Consider the following 6,971-nt stretch of genomic DNA (forward strand, 5'->3'; position numbering starts at 1 on the left):
GTTTCCAATTTTTATGTTGTGTTGGGAAATTAACTTTGTGCCATCTTGGCCCCATTAAACCAGTGGGAGTCTTGCCTTGGACTGCAGTAGAATTAGGATTTTGTACACTCTATAATAATTGAACTGGAAATTATAGGAGCACAATCTTCCTTTTGCCCTATTAATGAGCTTAACAACTTGCTAGGAGCAAGCTTCTGTGGATAAGGAATCTGTGCAAGTATTTACACAAATCCCACATGAAACAAAGCTTATGCAGCTCTAATGAAAGACATGTAATGTACCCATGCTGGGATCAGTGTTCAGCATCTTGCTGCCAAACCTTCAGCTGGGCTCAGCTCTGCTGACATTATAAGAATGAATAAAATGTTAATGACTAATGCACCTTTTTGCTATTAGAATTACAAGTTTGAAAAGGAGGCACTGAAATTAAGGTGAGTTTTAGTCTTAGTTTCAGTGGAAGCAGAGCTGCTTCTACAAATCCCATCCAACATAAAGGTTTTGTTTTTCTCCTTTTGAAATATTTTGTGCTTTCTCCTTTGTAGCACCACACATCATGAAAGATCACCCCAGACAGTGGACAGCTTCCTACTCAGAACAGCAGGTAATAATTTGCTTAGCAATAGGAGCAACGCAAGGACTGTTTGCACATTTTCTTCCTCCTTCCCTTCATTTTGCTCTGTGGGCTGAGGGAGACAATGTGGCAAACCCTGTATGTCTGCTGTCACTGGCCACTCTTTGGTAGCAGTAGCTTTATTAGAGGCATAGTTCCTTGTGCTACTAGAAGTACCCACCAGCCCAACTGTAGCACTGTGACTGCCATGCCACTGCCCTGCAACTCTGGTCCAATACTTGTTCCAAGTCACTGGTTTCTGAGGATTCTCCACAGGATGCAACATCCTCTTGTTTCCCCTTAGCACTACTACACTCCTCAGGAGCCAGGACCACAAACAAGGCATCTGCCAGTCAGCTCAAAATAAACAAACAAACAAACAAACAAACAAATAAATATCCTGGTACCCTGGTATTTTGCAAGAGTTTGGAGTGCTCTCACTCACTCTGACACTTTCCTACAGCAACACAGAGCAAAAATGTTTTTTGGGGATCCTTTGAGCAAACTGCACAGAACAGAGACATTCAAATAAGCTGACTGCATGTGTCCTGCAAGATGTTTTTGTGTGCTATATATCTGTGCTAAAATGTAGGGCTCTTTAACATCTTTATTATACCTCCTTAATTGAGTGAGTATAACTGTTTTCCAAAAAAAAAATCCTGGCATTACAAATGGCAATATCCACAACATATATAGATATATTTATGTATATACATGTATATGTGTATTCCATAGACATTAAAAACTAAACACCCCCCCACACACACACACACACACAAGGAAAAAAAAAATGTTTTCTTCAAAAGCATACCCTGATAAAAAGAAACCAACAATCTTAAGCCTGCCAGCATCACCTGATGGCCATCATGGCTCATGGCTCAGGCTGAGCCAGTCAGTTGACCATGTAAGCACTTATGTCAGACATTTGTCTATGAGGCCTCCCAGAATGCAGTAGAAAGATGTGGAATGTATGAGACTACTTCCTTGAATTATCATCCTGTCTTCTCTAGCCTGTATCAATTAATCTATTATAGTTTCTTATCTGATGAATTTTGCAGGACTGTAAGTACTGAAAACTAGATATATTTTCCTTCTTAGACCCCAAGGAAAAAAAAATCAGGATATACAAAAGTAAATTCTTGTTGGTTCCTCCACAGAGAAGGTGCTCAACAATGGCAGAGATGCACCTCATAGCTTTGCTGCTGACAACATGCCGGTAGACAAGTGAGTATCTCTGTCCAGGTTCCCCCTCGAGACCTGAGCCAGCTGCTAACTGTAAGTTCATTGGCATGGAGATGAGCTCCATTATACAGCAGGACAGTGACTAGCAAGGGCTTGTGGTGCTGCCATAACATGAAGAGTAAAGGGTGAGTATGATTTTTTAGGATGCAGGATGCTTGCATTGAACTGAGAGATTCCCAGTGAAGTTAAGAAGAGACACTATTCAGCTTCCCCTGAATTTATCCTTGAAATCCCTCCCATATGGAACATTGTTTGCTTCTTTGTTTCATGCCCTGGGTTGAAAGCCTTGTGGTTTGGTTTCCAACAAGCCTAGTTTATTCCTCTTCTGATGTAACATTTAGAAGATACTGGAGTATTTAGCAGATAACATGCACTAAAATGCCCTTTGTCTGGAAAGTTCATAAAGCTCAGATGACTTGTCTCTTTGCCACCTTACTGTGAGGCACAGACAGCCCTAGGGACAGTCCGAGTTTGCCAACGAGTCTCTGTCTCTAGCCTGAGAGATAAGCATGTTGTAGACACTGTCATTTCTCACACTTATGCATGTAATTTCCAGTCATATAAAGCATTTTCTTCCCAGGTTTGGAGTCTAGCAAAACAAAGCAGCCAACATGGAGGGTGTTAGAAAGGAGAACAAATACAGCAGTATTTTATCAATCATTTAATATTTTAAGGTATAAGTACAGAAGAATTGTGATTATATTTGGAAATAAAAGCTCAGATGCCTGGTTAGAAAACTCTGTGATCTCATCAAGTGTTTTACCAGAAAGCCCCTGTGTGTCAATGTATGGGAAGATGCTGATTAAGCACCTCAAACTAGAGCAAGAAGCAGGAGGGGAAGGTGAGGAATCACAGCTCCAGCATAAGAAACAACAAGACTAATCTAATGGCTCAGAAAAAGGAAAGAGAGAAACATTTCTCAGAGACAAAAGATGGTTCTCTCTTGATCCCAGCTCCCACCTTGACCCTATGCTGTGTAAGACAAGTACATTTATGGAGAAGCACAGGTTACATGGGCCAGAGGTTATCCAGTACTGTTTTGTCCCTAGTCTCTCTGGAATATAGTTTTCCATGCCATCTGCCATTTACTGAATGACATCTGTCTTTCCCTAAAAGTAACCTCCCCCAAACCTCCTGACCTAAAGATTCATGAAAGCAGAGGAATGGAGTCTTTAAGAGTGACAAGCCTGAAAAGTTTTCTTCCTCATCTAAAACCATGTCCTTTTCTTTCCTTGTTTTCTCCTTATTACTCCTGGAGTAAGCAAGAAGACATAGTTACAGACTAGCTACAATAGAAAATGCTAAAGTACCTATCTAAATGTAAAAGCTGTATGATCTAAAGTCATTTTCTTTACAAATTAGAGTGACTCTTCTTTTCCTCAGCACTGCACGAGAAACCCTGGCATGACACTGATTCTTGACTCCCTTTACCACTCTAAATGGGGTTTTCATCTTCCAGCATTTAGGGTCCCCTTAGTAATCCTCCTAACCTTTGCAGGGGCAGCAGAGAAGACGTCCGTGTGGACCATCTGTCACAGCACATACAAATCCCAGACTCCTTTGGGCCTTAGAGACTGCTCCAGCCTTGAAGGTTTCACTCAGCAGTACAACAAACACAGATGGTTTCCCTCTTGGACCTGAGACAAGCATGCTGTCTTCCAGGACAAGGCAATGCTTTTTCTAAAGTGAACCTTCTGTTTAAAACACTTGAGCCATCTAGATGTTTGGGTCTATGATAAACACAACTTATAACCTTTCCATGCATATTCTTCTACATATAAGGGAAAATGTAAATGTGTATAATCATTTGTCTGAAAAGTTAGGCATATTATGGACAAGTGTCAATCTATTGCACTTTTAACACCCCTCCATCCCCCTCCTCCATCTGAAAGGGAAACTACCAAAGACAATAATTGACTGTACATCAGGAAATCTGTTTGATAGAAAAGCAATGCTTCGCATTGGTCTATTGATCAAATTAATCTGGCTGCAAAGTAACTTATTTAATCAACCACAGTCTTATGCCTATGATGACATTTATAAAATGACCAAGTAAATAAACTAGTCCTTAGAAGCTACAGTTCCTCAACTCTCTATGTATAAATTTATTTTGGGCATGTACATGCATGCAGGTTAGTTAACACAAACCTGAACAAAACTTTCTGTACAATGCAGAACACTTTCACGTAAAAATAAGCAGCACAGGCTGAAGGTGGGCTTGAGCTCATCAGGATAGTGTGAGGCCTGAATTTGCTTATCCAGAGGGAATATTAACATGGATGTAACTACACGTTACTGTACAGAAAAGCCACTTGAGGCTGGACCATTAATAGTTTTAAATGCCTAAGAACTGTTAAAATGAAATTACCTTTCATTTCCACCTTACCTTATCAGCATCTCTTATTTCATCTGAAAACAGTGCCAGGGGTTCAAAGTTAAATCTGAGACAACCTTAAACAGAAAAGCACGAAACCCCACACAGCCACAGTGAAAAAATCTCTAACTCTGATTATATACTAGTTTTTAAACAATTTGATGGTCTTTTGCAGCAGATGTGGAATATGCTATAACATCTTTTGAACAATGGACCTCCTGGTACTGATATTCGTGCTCACCTTTGTCTCTTTAGAAAGAAGGTTTTTGCATGAGGCCTTGTAGGCCGCCTCCGTTATATATGGAGCCAAGTCCAGTTGGAGGCCAGTCACTAGTGGCGTCCCCCAGGGCTCAGTGCTGGGGCTGGTCCTCTTTAATATCTTCATCGATGATCTGGACGAGGGCATTGAGTGCACCCTCAGTAAGTTTGCAGATGACACCAAGTTAGGTGCGTGTGTCGATCTGCTCGAGGGTAGGAAAGCTCTGCAGGAGGATCTGGATAGGCTGCACCGATGGGCTGAGGTCAACTGCATGAAGTTCAACAAGGCCAAGTGCCGGGTCCTCCACCTGGGGCGCAATAAGCCCAAGCAGAGCTACAGGCTGGGAGAGGAATGGTTGGAGAGCTGCCAGGCAGAGAAGGACCTGGGAGTGATGGTGGATAGTCGGCTGAATATGAGCCAGCAGTGTGCTCAGGTGGCCAAGAAGGCCAACAGCATCCTGGCTTGTATCAGAAACAGTGTGACCAGCAGGGCTAGGGAGGTGATCGTCCCCCTGTACTCGGCTCTGGTGAGGCCGCACCTCGAGTACTGTGTTCAGTTTTGGGCCCCTCGCTACAAGAAGGACATCGAGGTGCTTGAGCGGGTGCAGAGAAGGGTGACGAAGCTGGTGAGGGGCTTGGAGAACAAGTCCTATGAGGAGCGGCTGAGGGAGCTGGGCTTGTTCAGCCTGGAGAAGAGGAGGCTCAGGGGCAACCTTATCGCTCTCTATAGGTACCTCAAGGGAGGCTGTAGCGAGGTGGGGGTTGGTTTGTTCTCCCACGTGCCTGGTGACAGGATGAGGGAGAATGGGCTTAAGTTGAGCCAGGGGAGTTTTAGGTTGCATGTTAGGAAGAACTTCTTTACTGAAAGGGTTGTGAGGCATTGGAACAGGCTGCCCAGGGAAGTGGTGGAGTCACCATCCCTGGAAGTCTTCAAAAGACATTTAGATGTAGAGCTTAGGGATATGGTTTAGTGGGGACTGCTAGCGTTAGGTCAGAGGTTGGACTCGATCTTGAGGGCTCTTCCAACCTAGAAATTCTGTGATTCTGTGATTCTGTGATATCTGTCATTTTCCCCAGACTGTATTGTTTATTAAAAAGACAGTGTATATTAAAGAATACTAGCAGCAAAATCCATTGTGGTTGAACTATTTTAATGATGGTACAGAGAGGAGAGCAGAAAATAAGAAAACACAGACCTCATCATTTTGAAGACCTTACAGAGTACCAGGTTTATTGTCCTCTGTGCTCAGCAAAGCTGAGGAATCAACTTGGAGAAATTTCCCTTCCATCGTAAAAGTGGGATTTTTATTTAATGTAAGACATGTTTCATGTATCATGTATGATCTGGCCCAAACAGTAGTTTCACTTTTGCCAGAATGAGCATTACACACATAAGGAATAGAGTGTCATCTGGATTCCTAGTCTATAAATCCAGTATTTTGATTGGACCATAGTGGATTGTCATGTCTGTGAATGAGACTTGCTTTTGGCCTTCATTTGGAACAGATTCAAAGTGAGTTTGCTGCAAGCAAAATTACAGATAGGAAAAATCAATACTAGCTACCACAGTGATGAAAAGCCAGCTGTGCTTGCGTTGCAAAACTAACTGAAGACCTACTATGTAACAACAAGTGTACCATCAGGGAACACCATACTTCTCGAAAAAAGAAAAAAAAAGAAAATCATTTACTTATGCTTTGCTTAAAAGCTTCGGTAAGCCAACTATTTTGTACAGCGAGGAAAGATTTTAAGACGAAAAAGTATCAAAGGAAGACCATACTCTCACTGCCCTTTGGACATTCACAATTTTGACCATTGAATTGCAAAGCAAGCCAGAAATAAATGTAAAAATAGCATGCATAAGTAGGTAATAGTTATATATACACATATGTATACATATATATATACGTGTGCGTGTTTATCTGGTTTCTATTATATTGTCCTCTCCTTTCCCATCTGTCGAAGCTGCACCACCTGTCTTCTAAAGCACTAGCCTGGAAACTTTTAGACATGTGCTTATCTTTAATTACAAGATGAGTTCCCCAAGTGCTGATGGGAATACTTGCATACAAGGGAAGGAGGTTAAAGTGCAGATTTGTTACAAACTCAGACTATTTTCCAGGCTGTGCTTGTGAAATAACTGAGCAGGAAGGATTAGAAAGCTGGAAGGGGTCCCAACCTTCTTACAAGCAGGACAACAACTGTAAACATTTAAAAGATCAGATCAGGAAGTAAATCCTCCATCACACCATTAATGTGAAAGTTCCTCTGGAAAGACTGGGATAAGTTCTCTACTACAGTAAAACATTTTTTGGCATCATACAGCACCTGACAAATGTAGAATGTGGATAGGGTTGGATGTGTGATCTTGCTGAGTGCGATAGGCCCCTTTCCTCTTGACTAAAGCTATCCTGTAATATTCCCAAAACATCCCTGAGATCTGGGGACTACAACAGGATACAATTTTCTCATCCTTAGGGAATTTTT

The sequence above is a fragment of the Netta rufina genome, assembly GCF_964035555.1.
Source record: "Netta rufina genome assembly, chromosome: 2".
NCBI lineage: Eukaryota > Metazoa > Chordata > Aves > Anseriformes > Anatidae > Netta > Netta rufina.